Raw genomic sequence first — 13,120 nt, 5'->3', positions numbered from 1 at the left:
ATAATGAGCGATCAGATTACCCTGTTGTGTTCCGCTTTAGTTGCCTCCATCAAAAGAGTTAAAGTGGGAAGAAGAGGAGCGAGATCAATGATAGATAGCACTCTGATAAAGCAGAGTGCTTTATCAGAGATTCAGGAATGCCAATAATACATTTACGTTAGACTACGTGACTATCTCTCTGCTGCCTCTCGCTACGCATGCCTGAGTATGTGAAAGGCATTGCCTGTTTTCTGTCTCCTTCTCAGCTAGACAAAGAAATTAGTAGAGAGCAGGCATAAGACAGCTCCCAGAGACTTGTGTATGTTGGTGTGTTAGCCCCAAAAGTTGCCTTATTCTGCAGAATAAAGTTGTGTTGGACCAGATCTCTGCCTCCTCTCGTTCTTGGTAAACAAACTGGATGAATCTACCAGGGACAGAACGTAATTTTTGTAACAATTTCTGGCACCCTAGATGGGACTCCCTGTGTAACCTGGGAGCTGGGCAAACGCCAGATCAACCGAAGTGAGGGGCACCCTGGACCTTGTTTGGTTCACCATGAGGTTTGAGGCAGCTGTTGCCTGGCATCCCGGCTAACAAAGGACTCCTGAAGAGAGGCAAGTAGAGGTCTTTTGGAGGTCAGGATGCTGTCTGAGGGGTCATTTGGAGGCTAAGCCATGAGGTAAATCAGATCCGCACTGTCCGGGCCATTTGGGGAGTGGAAATCTCCCATTTCATCCAGTTGAGCCTTGCTTAAGCAGCAGTTGGATGTGTGTGTGTGTGTGTGTGTGTGTGTGTATGTATGTGTGTGTGTGTGTATGTATGTGTGTGTGTATGTATGTGTGTGTGTGTGTATGTGTATATATATATATATATAGAGAGAGAGAGAGAGACAGACAGAGAGAGAGAGAGAGAGAGAGAGAGAGGACTGGCAGGGATGGGATCAGAACAATCTGGAAGAGAAGAGCCGAGACCTACTAGGATGCACGCTTAGGAATGTTAAGTTGTTCAAGCTGGATTACGGTGTTTTGTCATCTTTTGTCATCAAGATCAAGGGGAGGGCATTCTCATACATGCAAAGATTTCTAAGCCACCACTTTTGCATCGGCAACTCCATGTTGCATGAGTTCTGACAGAGTGTCAGGCTTGCCTCTGAGGATATAGAGTGTCAGGACAGTTCAGATTTTGAGAAAGAGCTGGAACATGTGGGGTAGGAACTTTCTTAGGCTTTAGAAGCACAGCTGGGCTTAGAGGTGTCACAGGAGAGGGGGGAGATCTTCCCCTCTCACCTCTTAAGTTAAGAGAATTTGCTGCCCCACCTTTTTTCTAGACAGAAACCAACTTTTGTCGTTTCTCTTTGAACTTTTCGAAGGCTGTTTCCTTTGTAGTCTGTGAATCTCTAGCAATTTGCAGCTGTATGCTTCATTAGGGTAAATGGAATCAAAGCCTTGGAAATGCAGCCTCTTGTCTGAGTGTTGAAGTCACAAATCAAACTCAGCCTGCTGTACACTGAGCTGACCACAAACACAACCCACAATCTACAGCAACGGAAGTTTAAGGCTATGACAAGCCTCACAGTACTCTTCACAGCAAGACTCTAACAGTCTAAAGTTCCAGTCCATGTGCAGAGTGCCTCTCAAAAGTCTAAACAATGATGGATCCAAACAAAGAAGACTTTGGGCAATAAAGATGGGATGTTTCTAGAAAAAGCTCTCTGTCTCTTCATCAGTTTAAAAGGGGAAGGTGTAACCTTACACCTCTTCTAGATTCCTCGACAGATAAGAACCGAGCAATACTGCTCAGCTTTCCAGCTGTGATGCTTTCTTTTGCAAATCTCACTCTATTTGCGTTGCCCTTATTTTCGCCGTAGTCTACGTAAATCTTTACGTAGACTACCCGGGACCAAATAAGGAACGCAAATGGCGGCGCCCATGGGCGCCGCCATTTGCATACACGCTTTTTTTTTCCCCCAAAGTCACCCGTGATAGGCTACGTAACGATTAACGTAGCCTATCACGGCTGACTTTGGAAATCTAGCCGTGATAGGCTACGTTAATTGTTGCGTAGCCTATCACGGGTGTTTTGTTTTGTTTTTACTTTATTTTGTAATGGTGGTGGAGGCAGCTGGTCGGAAGACCGGCCGCCACCCCCGCCCCCGCCAAAACGCCGCCGAAACGCCGCCGGGACCCGCCGCCGGGAGGGACATTCGCAGGAGGTAAGTCGCATCCCGGGGGGCGGAGAATTTCACCAACAATTTCAGGGGGCCGAATGCATTGGCATTCGGCCTCCCAGAGATTCGGGGAGAAATTCTCCGCCATCCCTAAGGCTATGTAACGATTTACATAGCCTATCACGGCTGACTTTGGAAATCTAGCCGTGATAGGCTACGTAAATCGTTATGTAGCCTATCACGTGTGTGTGTTTTTTTTTTTTAAAAATACTTTTTTATTTCACAGCCGGAGAGACGGGGCGCTCCTCCCCGGCCTGAATTTCGGCGGCGAGGGATGGGGCACCTCCCCCCCGGCCTGAATTTCGGCGGCGAGGGATGGGGCACCTCCCCCCCAGCCTGAATTTCGACCAGGTGGGGCGGGGCACCTCCCCCCCCGGCCTGAACTTCAGGGGGAGAACCGAAGCGCTTCCCCCCCATCGCGAAGCAAGCTGCGGGACCAGGTAAGGGACTTTTGTCCATCCTTATTCCAGGGTGAATTGGAAGCAGCTGATGCCTAGAGCCCATCACTTAGAAGTAAAGTAGCCACAATAATGTAAGAGTTCTTTAAGATGAGAAAATGTGACTAGAAAGAAAAGGGAGCATATCCCAAATGTATGTCCTTGAGAATAATAAGGTTTAAGTAAGTTTCTGTTGAGACAATGGAAAACAGCCTAATTTGCAGAGAAGACAAGTAAAGAGTTAAGCTGGTGCATGGCACAGAAAGTTTGAAATATGATCTACAGAACAGGCAAGCCATAAAGATAAATGTGCTTAGTGCAAAGAGGAAAAGATATTGGCAAAGAAAAAAAAAAGAACTTCTGGAAGCTGGAGGGGCAAAAAGAGAGGGGCCATGGTAACCATAACAGAAGAAAAACCAGACTGACGAAGATCAGGGTGCAAAACCTCCACCCTGAAGGGCAGCTTGGCTCTAAGAACCCTTTAGTTACAATAAAAGTTAAAAAGAGACTGAAACCTTTGATTGACTTGATTATAAAAAGAAGGCGAAGCCCCTGTATGAAGCTTTGACAAAAAATATTACCCACTAGAAGTGGACAATTGAAATAAAAAGGCTTTTCTTAAATTGAAGCAAGCCTTGATATTTACCACCTGCTTTAGCCTTATCAAACCCCAGATCATGAAATTTTTATTTCTTTTCCCCCGCTATTTTATTTATTTTTTAAAAAGAAAAACAAAAAACAACAACAGAAACAGAAAAACAACAACAATACACATACACTAAAATATATCTTAAGACTGTAAAATATCTACCTTTGGCTCCCCTTACACAACAAATGCTTATTATTATTCTCTAGTTCTTGTCTTAGTTGTATATCATACATTGAGTTCACAGACATTATCTCCTTTCTCCTAATTTTAACAAGAGAAAAAAGAGAATCAACCATCGCAAAGTTCAAAATCCACATACGTAGACATCATTTTTCTCTATTTCTTGTACAAATTCTATAAAAGGTTTCCAATCTAACATAAATTTAGTTGTTGACCCTTCTTTAATTATAATAGTAAGTTTTTCCATCTCTGCCAGTTCCATCATTTTCATGATCCGCTTGCTCACAGTTGGTACCATTTCATTCCTCCACTTTTGTGCATACAATAACCTTGCAGCCGTTGTCATGTAGAGAAAGAGGGTTCCCCCCTTCTCTTTTTCATGTTTATCTGTTAGTCCCAATAAAAACATTTCTGGCTTTAGTTCTATAGTAGACTTTAATATTCTTTGAGCTAAAGACTGTATTCATTTCCAAAATGTTTTAGCTTTTTCACAAGTCCACCATAAATGATAAAACGTTCCCTCTTGGCCTTCACATTTGCAACATTTTCCAGAAACACCTTTATACATTTTAGACAATTTAAATGGTGACATATACCATCTATTCATCATCTTATAAAAGTTCTCTTTAAGACTTGTACCTAAAGTAAATTTTAAATCTTTTCCCCACATATTTTCCCACTCTTCCATTGATATATTATGACCAACATTTTGTGCCCATTTTATCATACAATCTTTTACTTGTTCATCTTCTGTCTCATACCTTAACAGTAATTTATACAGTTTAGCAATAACATGTTCATCATTTGTACACAGTGCTGTATCAAACTCAGATTCTGTTTGTTCAAATCCACCATTTTTCTCATCTATTTTAAACCTTTAAGTTGCAAATATGAAAACCACTGACATACATTACCTTCTTCCAATAAGCTTTCCCTTGATTTTAGCTTATATTCCCCTTGTGACAGTTCCAGTAAATCATTATATCTTATCCATTTACGCGTACTATCAAATTCTCTTCTATGCATTGCTTCTTGTGAGGATACCCAATGTGGTATTTTTTTTATAGAACCTTAATTTATATTTATTCCAAATTCTTAATACAGCCCTTCTTATATAGTGATGATTATTAAAATCCACATTCACTTTTGTTTTATCGTACCACAAATAACCATGCCACCCGTATCTCAATTCATGTCCTTCTAGTTCTAAAAGTCTTCTACTTTTCAACGTCACCCATTCCTTCATCCACATCAAGCAGCAGGCAGAAAAATAGGTTTTAAGATCTGGTAATCCTAAGCCACCTCTTTCCTTTGCATCTTGTAAAATTTTTATTTTAACTCTTGGGTTTTTTGCTTGCCATATAAACTTCGTTATATCTCTCTGCCACTGCTTAAAAGGTAAATATGATGTAATAATGGGTATCATTTGAAACAAAAATAACATTCTAGGTAATACATTCATTTTGATCGTTGCAATTCTTCCCAAAAGTGATAGTTCTAATTTTTCCTATTTTAATAGGTCTTGTTTAATTTCATTCCACACTTTAACATAGATATTTTGACAAAGCATACAATTCATTTGTCAAAAGTACTCCCAAATATTTTACTTTCTTTTCAATTTGGAAGCCAGTCTTATCCCTCAACTTTTTTTTTCTTGAACATTCATATTCTTTGTTAAAATTTTTGTTTTCTGTTTATTAACTTTGAACCCTGCCACTGCTCCAAATTCTTTTTTTTTTCATTAAAATTTCAATTCCCTTTAAAGGTTCTTCCAACATAAACACCAAGTAATCTGCAAAAGCCCTCAGCTTATATTTCTCCTTTTTAATCTTTATTCCTTTAATTTGATCATCTTGTCTTATATCTCTGTTCAGTAATTCTAGAACCAATATAAACAATAGTGGTGACAATGGGCAGCCTTGTCTTGTTCCTCTTTGTATCTCACAAGGTTTAGTCAGATCCCCATTTATAATTATTTGAGCATTTTGATTGGTATATGCCAATTTCACTGATTTTATAGTTTTCTCCAAAGTCCAGTTCTTCTAAAGTCTTAATTAAAAATTTCCAATTGAGATTATCAAATGCTTTCTCTGCATCTAAAAGATCAGAGCTGCTTGTTTTTCTGGATGTTATGTTTTTCCAAATATTCCACCACATTCAGGACTGTTCTTACATTATCTTTCATATGTCTCCTTGATAAGAAACCACTTTGGTCCTCATATACAAACTCCTGCAATATTTTCTTGAGACTTTCTGCCAAAATTGTTGCAAATATCTTATAATCATTGTTTAATAATGAGATTGGTCTGTAGTTTTTTGTCAAGGTTAAATCCTGTCCTTCTTTAGGTATTAATGTTATATATGCATGTTTCCAGTATCTCTCCATTTTCTAAAATATTGCTTATCATATTTTTCAACGGTTGTAAAATTTCTTCTTCATACTTCTTATAATATAATCCTGATATTCCATCTTGTCTCAGAGTTTTTCCCAATTTAATTTTTTGTATTGCTTCCACCATTTCATTTACTGTTATTGGGCCATTCATCATTTGTTTTTGTTCCTTAGTAATTTTTGGTAGATTTTGTTTATGAATAGAATCATAGAATCATATAAAATATATTTATCCATTAATTCTGGGGAGATATCCTGTCCTTTATACAAATTTGAATAATATTGATAAAAGGCTTTCTGAATTGCCACATTATCAGTTAATTCTAATCCACTTTCGCTTATTTTCACAATTGTTTTCTTTTTCCTTTCTGAGTTTATAGGTCAACCATCTTCCTGGTTTATTAGCAAATTCAAAATTTCTTTGTTTTACATTAAATTTTTAGATGCCTTGATGAAGCCAAAAGAAGTAGCTATGTTGCACATGAGAGCACATAGAAAGAGTGCCATTCTTGAGAAAAGAAAAGGCAATGCTTTGGAAGATAAGGCTGCAAAAGAAGCAGCACAGATAAGAAGTGAAGAAGTACATTATGCAGAAGCCCTAATCCCATGCTCTAGCACAGACTTGGTTCCAATTTACTCCCTGGCTGAAAATGAAAAAGCCCTTGAATTCCAGGTAAAACAAACTGAAGATGGATGGTGGGTAGTCCCAAGAGGCAAAGTATTCATACCCAAGCCTCTTTTGAGTTTTATAGTAAGAGATTTGCACCAGACTATGCATTTAAGAAGAACTGTGATAGAAGATCTACTCATGAGACTCATTGTGGCCTCAAGACTGTATGTTGAAACCCAGAGAGCAGTGGCTAATTGCCCTTTGTGCCTCAAAAACAATCCAAATATGTTTAAACCCCCAGCTCAAATAAGAAGTCACCTATGGGCTTACTATCCTTTTCAGAGACTTCAAATTGACTTTTCAGACTTGCCCCAGACTCATGGCTATCGGTACCCGCTAGCAATAGTAAACCAACTGACTGGATGGGTTGAGGCCTACCCAACTTGCACAGCCACTGCACAGACAGTAGCCAAGATCCTGTTAAAAGAATTAGTCCCTAGGTTCTTGTTACCTGAAGAGACTAAATAGGATCAGGGGGCCCATTTTGTTGGACAGGTGACGCAAGCAATGGCCCAGGCATTATAAATTAACTGGAAGCTACACCCCTCTTGGAAACTTCAATCCACAAATCAAGTTGAGAGGATGAACCACACCCTAAAGTCAACTCTTACTAAGATTTGTTCAGAGACTAAGTTGAAATGGCCGCAGGCCTTGCCAATCACCTTGACTCGAGTATGGTGCACCCCCAAGAGAAGTATTAAATTGACACCTTTGAAATGTTATATGGGCACCTACCTCAGATATTACCTATGGCTGATAGCTTAAATGTGAATTTAAAAGTAAGAGCTTTAGAGATCCAAGAATATGTTACTGCCTTGCAGTCTGTTCTGTTTTGTCTTTACAGGTTCGTGGTACCCCACCAATCCTTGTCTTTGGATGCTCCAGTGCATAGTTTCAATCCCGGTGATTGGGTGCTGATCCAGTCCTAGAAAGATGAACCACCTACCGAGAAGCGGAAGGGTCTGTTTCAGATCCTACTCACCACTCACATTGCTGTAAAAGTCGCTAAAGGGAAGACGTGGATTCATCACACTCGAGTAAAGGCATCACCTGTACCAGAGAGGGTCACACCGGAAGCTGACCCACCTGAAGGCCACCGTTGGAGTAGTAAACCCCTAGAGGGACTCAAGTATTTGTTCATGAGAGAGCTTTCTCTTAACGCTTACTCATGCGCATTATTCTTTCCTTCTTAAGTCTAGTTGTCTTAATACTCCCCACTCGAGTAAAAAGAAATTAGTTTAAGAGGTATGTTGAGTTTATGTTTAAGTAGAATAGAGATAATTCTATTCTCTATTACAAACACCCATCAACAGTCAAGAGACTTCACTTTGTTGCCTGCCTTGACTACAGAACTGCAAGTAATAGTTAGAGCTCTGCAAAAAAAGGGCACTCTCTTTCCAAGGGTTCCTGATAAATTGAACAAAACTGAGTTTTGAAAGTTCAGATTCCAGATATACACCAAGAGAATGTGTTTTTGTTGTCAACATTCTGGTACTAGAACAGAAAAAGAATCCTAGGCCTCACTTGTTGATTAGAGAAAACCGTCAATGCCACAGCCATAATTGTGAGGGCCATGCAATCTAAAATTGACTCTCAACTAGCAAGTGGTACAACATACGTTTGTTTTAAATTATCTCTTAGCACATCAAGGTAGTTTCTGCACCTTAGTAAAGCAAGGGTGTAAAGTTCCATGATTTAAACAAAACCATAGAAGATGAAATCACCAAACTCCAAGAATTTGCACAGAATTATTCAGGGGCAGGTGATCCTTGGTTATGGTTGATTTCCTGGCTCCCTGATTTTGCATGGTTGAAACAACTTGTGATTGGCACAGTTCTGTTTGTTATGATACTATTGATAATAGTTTGCACCTTTAAGTGTGTAGTCCATTGCTGGACCAAAGAGAGGTATGGGATTTGAGAAAAGCCTTTTTGAGGGGGGAGTGTTATAGAAATTTCAGTTGTAATATGTTTATTATCCCATGGTTTTATAAGCTATGCTATGTCTATTCTACGTCTGTGTGAGATTGCCATGCTAAACAAAGACACAGTGCTTTATCAGAGACTCAGGAATGCCAAGAATGCATTTACGTTAGAGTACATGACTATCTCTCTGCTGCCTCTCTCTACACATGCCTGAGTATGTGAAAGGCGTTGCCCGTTTCTTGTCTCCTTTTCAGCTAGACAAAGAAATTAGTAGAGAGCAGGCATAAGACAGCCCCCAGAGACTTGTGTATATAAGCCTCTGGATCACATTACTTGACTGAGATCTTTGTTGGTGTATTAGCCCCAAAGGTTGCCTTATTCTGCAGAATAAAATCGCGCTGGACCAGATCTCTGCCTCCTCTCATTCTTGGTAAACAAATTGGATGAGTCTACCAGGGATAGAACACAATTTATTTTTGTAACATAAGGGAAGACTCAGATACGAGGAGGAGGGGGGAAGGGGAGGGGGGAAAGGGAGCGCAGGTAAAGGGAGTCCGTTGTGATCCTGCATTTAAAATGGAAGCAGAAAGGCCCATTTTAAATGCAGGATTTTAGGCTGGTGTAGAAATGCCCTTAGGCATGGATTTGTATTCTGCATGGCCATCAGCATAATTGCACTGCGCAATATTCTGGGTGTTTTCTTGCAAACATCCAACAAAACATTCCTCTGAACTGGCTCCCAGGGCATCTTACTCGCTCTTACATTTTGAGGGAAACATTGCAAGCCAGACCATAGCACTTAAAAAATAAAGCAGTAACCATTTATTTACATACCAGCTTTCTTGTATAGCCCCAAAAGCAGAATTGTGGGGTTTTATTCATATTTTAAAAAAAAAAAAAATACTAGAAAAGCAGTAACTGGTTTGAAATGTGATTTGGATTTCTGCATGATACTACTATTCATAAAAGTGGTTTCATGCCCCATTCCCTGGGAATTGCGGTTGTGTGTTTGAGCGTGTCTGCGTGTTCCCAAAGTCCTTAGCCCCACCAGTTAAACTAGTAAAGAATAATTTAAGTTTACAGAAGACATGCACCCATTCAGTTTCTTGCATTGTTGATTAGCCATAAGTGTTCTCCTCTGTGTCTGAATGTCAGAGATGGGAGCATCAGCCAACATTCTCACACACCATTCATACAGTATACTGAGTCAGATCATCCATCCATCTTGTTCAGAACTGCGTATACTGACTGGTGGTGGCAGGGAGCCTCGTATGGCCTGACGGCCAAATTAAACTTCAGAGAAGCTCTTTGGGGATGCATTCCAATGGTGGGAGAAGCCAAAGGCAAAAGGGGCCAAACACCCCCCAAACCTGCATATTTTGTTTAAAGTTTTTACTGTCACCGACGCGTGAGGAATTTGATGGTTGGAAATTGTGATACCAACGGACCTGCTCCACAGCGACTGTGTGTGAAAGTGTGTCTGCAGTAACTTGTGTGTGTGAATATGTGAGGTTTGGGTGGAGCGGGGCGGGGTTCCTGTATTATTACAACCTGTTGTAAGCCATTTTGACAATCAGCTGATCAAATGGCAGGGAATAAATCTTCAAAAAATAATGAAAAATACAAAACCTGATGACCCTTGCCAGGGCTCAAGACTAAAAGGGGATTTTGTATTATTTTGCCGCTGTTCCTGTCTTTTCATTTTAGTCCACTGTAGCTCCTGTTCTTCCCCTTCATGGATCACTGCCTTGTTGTGGCGAAGGGGCTTGCGTAACTCAGTGAAGCCATAAGCTATGCTGTGCAGGGCCACCCAAGACGGACAAGTCATGGCAGAGAGTTCTGACAAAATGTGGTCCACTGGAGAAGGAAATGGCAACCCACTCCAGTATTCTTGCCAAGAAAACCCCATGGAACGTATCACAAGGCTAAAAGATATGACGCTGGAAGATGAGCCCCTCAGGTCGGAAGGTGTCCAATATACTACTGGGGAAGAGCAGAGGGTATTTCCAAGTAGTGCCAGAAAGAGTGAAGCGGCTGGAAAGGACACTCAGCTGTGGATGTGTCTGATGGTGAAAAGAAAATCCAATGCTGTAAAGAACAATATTGTTTAGGAACCTGGAATGTAAGATCAATGAATCAAGGTAAGCTGGAGGTGGTCAAACATGAGATGGCAAGATTGAACATCGACATCTTGGGAATCAGCGAACTAAAATGGACAAGCATGGGCGAATTTAATTCAGGTGACCATCATATCTACTACTGTGGGCAAGAATCCTTTAGAAGAAATGGAGTAGCACTCATAGTCAACAAAAGGGTGGGAAAAGCAGTACTGGGGTACAATCTTAAAAACGATAGAATGATCTCAGTATGAATCCAAGGCAAACCATTCAACATCACAGTAATTCAAGTCTATGCCCCAACCACTGAGGCCAAAGACGCTGAAGTTGATCAGTTCTAAGAAGACCTACAACACCTTCTAGAACTAACACCAAAAACAGATCTCCTCTTCACCATAGGGGATTGGAATGCTAAAGTAGGAAGTCAAGAAATAACCAGGATAACAGGCAAGCATGGCCTTGGTGTACAAAATGAAGCAGGACAAAGGCTAATAGAGTTCTGCCAAGAGAACACGCTGATCATAGCAAACACGCTTTTCCAACAGCACAAGAGGCGACTCTACACATGGATATCACCAGATGGTCAATATCGAAATCAGATTGATTATGTCCTTTGCAGCCAAAGATGGAGAAGCTCTATACAGTCAGTAAAAACAAGACCTGGAGCTGACTGTGGCTCAGATCATGAGCTTCTTATTGCAAAAATTCAGCTTAAATTGAAGAACGTAGGGAAAACCACTAAACCATTCAGGTCTGACCTAAATCATATCCCTGATGAATATACAGTGGAGGTGAGGAATAGATTTCAGGGATTAGACCTGATAGACAGAGTGCCTGAGGAACTATGGACAGAGGTCCGTAACATTGTTCAGGAGGCAGCAACTCAATCCATCCCAAAGAAAAAGAAATGCAAGAAAGCAAAGTGGCTGTCTGATGAGGCTTTACAAGTAGCTGAGGAAAGAAGGGAAGCGAAAAGCAAGGGTGAAAGGGGAAGATATATCCAACTGAATGCAGAGTTCCAGAGAATAGCAAGGAGAGACAAGAAGGCCTTCTTAAATGAACAATGCAAAGAAATCGAAGAAAACAACAGAATAGGAAGGACTAGAGATCTCTTCAAGAAAATCGGAGATCTCAAGGGAACGTTTTGTGCAAAGACAGGCATGATAAAGGACAAAGAAGGCAGGGACTTAACAGAAGCAGGTGAGATTAAGAGGAGGTGGAAAGAATACACAGAAGAACTATGCAGGAAAGTTCTGAATGTCCCTGAGTACCATGATAGTGCAGTCACTGAACTTGAGCCGGACATCCTCGAGAGTGAAGTCAAGTGGGCCTTAGGAAGCATTACTAACAACAAAGCTAGCGGAGATGACAGTATTCCAGCTGAGCTATTTAAAATCCTAAAAGATGATGCTGTTAAAGTGCTGCACTCAATATGACAACACATTTGGAACACTCAACAGTGGCCACAAGACTGGAAAAGGTCAGTTTACATTCCAATTCCAAAGAAGGGCAACACCAAAGTGTGTTCAAACTACTGTACAATTGCGCTCATTTCACATGCCAGCAAGGTTATGCTCAAAATCCTACAAGCTAGGCTTCAGCAGTATGCGAACCGAGAACTACCGGAAGTACAAGCTGGGTTTTGAAGAGGCAGAGGAACTAGAGATCAAATCACCAAGTTTCTCTGGATCATGGAGAAAGCAAGAGAATTCCAGAAAAACGTCTATTTCTGCGTCACTGACTATGCTAAAGCCTTTGATTGTGTGGATCACAACATACTGTGGCAAATTCTGAAAGAGATGGGGGTACCATACCACCTTACCTGTCTCCTGAGAAACCTGTATGAGGGTCAAAAAGCAACAGTAAGAACCAGACATGGAACAACCGATTGCTTCAAAATTGGGAAAGGAGTACGACAAGGCTGTATATTGTCGCCCTGCTTATTTAACTTATATGCAGAGTACATCATGAGAAACGCCGGGTTGGATGAATCACAGGTCGGAATTAAGATTGCCGGGAGAATTATCAACAACCTCAGATACGCAGATGATACCACCCTAATGGCAGAAAGCGAAGAGGATCTAAAGAGCCTCTTGCTGAGGGTGAAAGTGGAGAGTGCAAAAGCTGGTTTGAAACTCAACATTAAAAAAACTAAGATCATGGCATCTGGCCCCATCACTTCCTGGCATATGGAAGGGGAAGAAATGGAAGCAGTGACAGATTTTACTTTCTTGGGCTCCAAGATCACCACAGACGGTGACTGTAGCCATGAAATTAAAAGACACTTGCTCCTTGGGAGGAAAGCTATGGCAAACCTAGACAGCATAGTGAGAAGCAGAGACATCACCTTGCTGACAAAGGTCCGCATAATCAAAGCTATGGTTTTCCCAGTAGTAACGTATGGCTGTGAGAGCTGGACTATAAGGAAGGCTGAGCGCCGAAGAATTGATGCTTTCGAACTGTGGTGCTGGAGAAGACTCTTACAAGTCCCCTGGACTGCAAGGAGGTCAAATCAGTCCATCCTAAAGGAAATCAACCCTGAGT

This window comes from Heloderma suspectum, chromosome 6 (assembly GCF_057233095.1).
Source record: "Heloderma suspectum isolate Gila_16-S chromosome 6, 16-S_ref, whole genome shotgun sequence".
NCBI classification, from domain to species: domain Eukaryota; kingdom Metazoa; phylum Chordata; class Lepidosauria; order Squamata; family Helodermatidae; genus Heloderma; species Heloderma suspectum.
Note: the sequence above shows the minus strand (reverse complement) of the source record.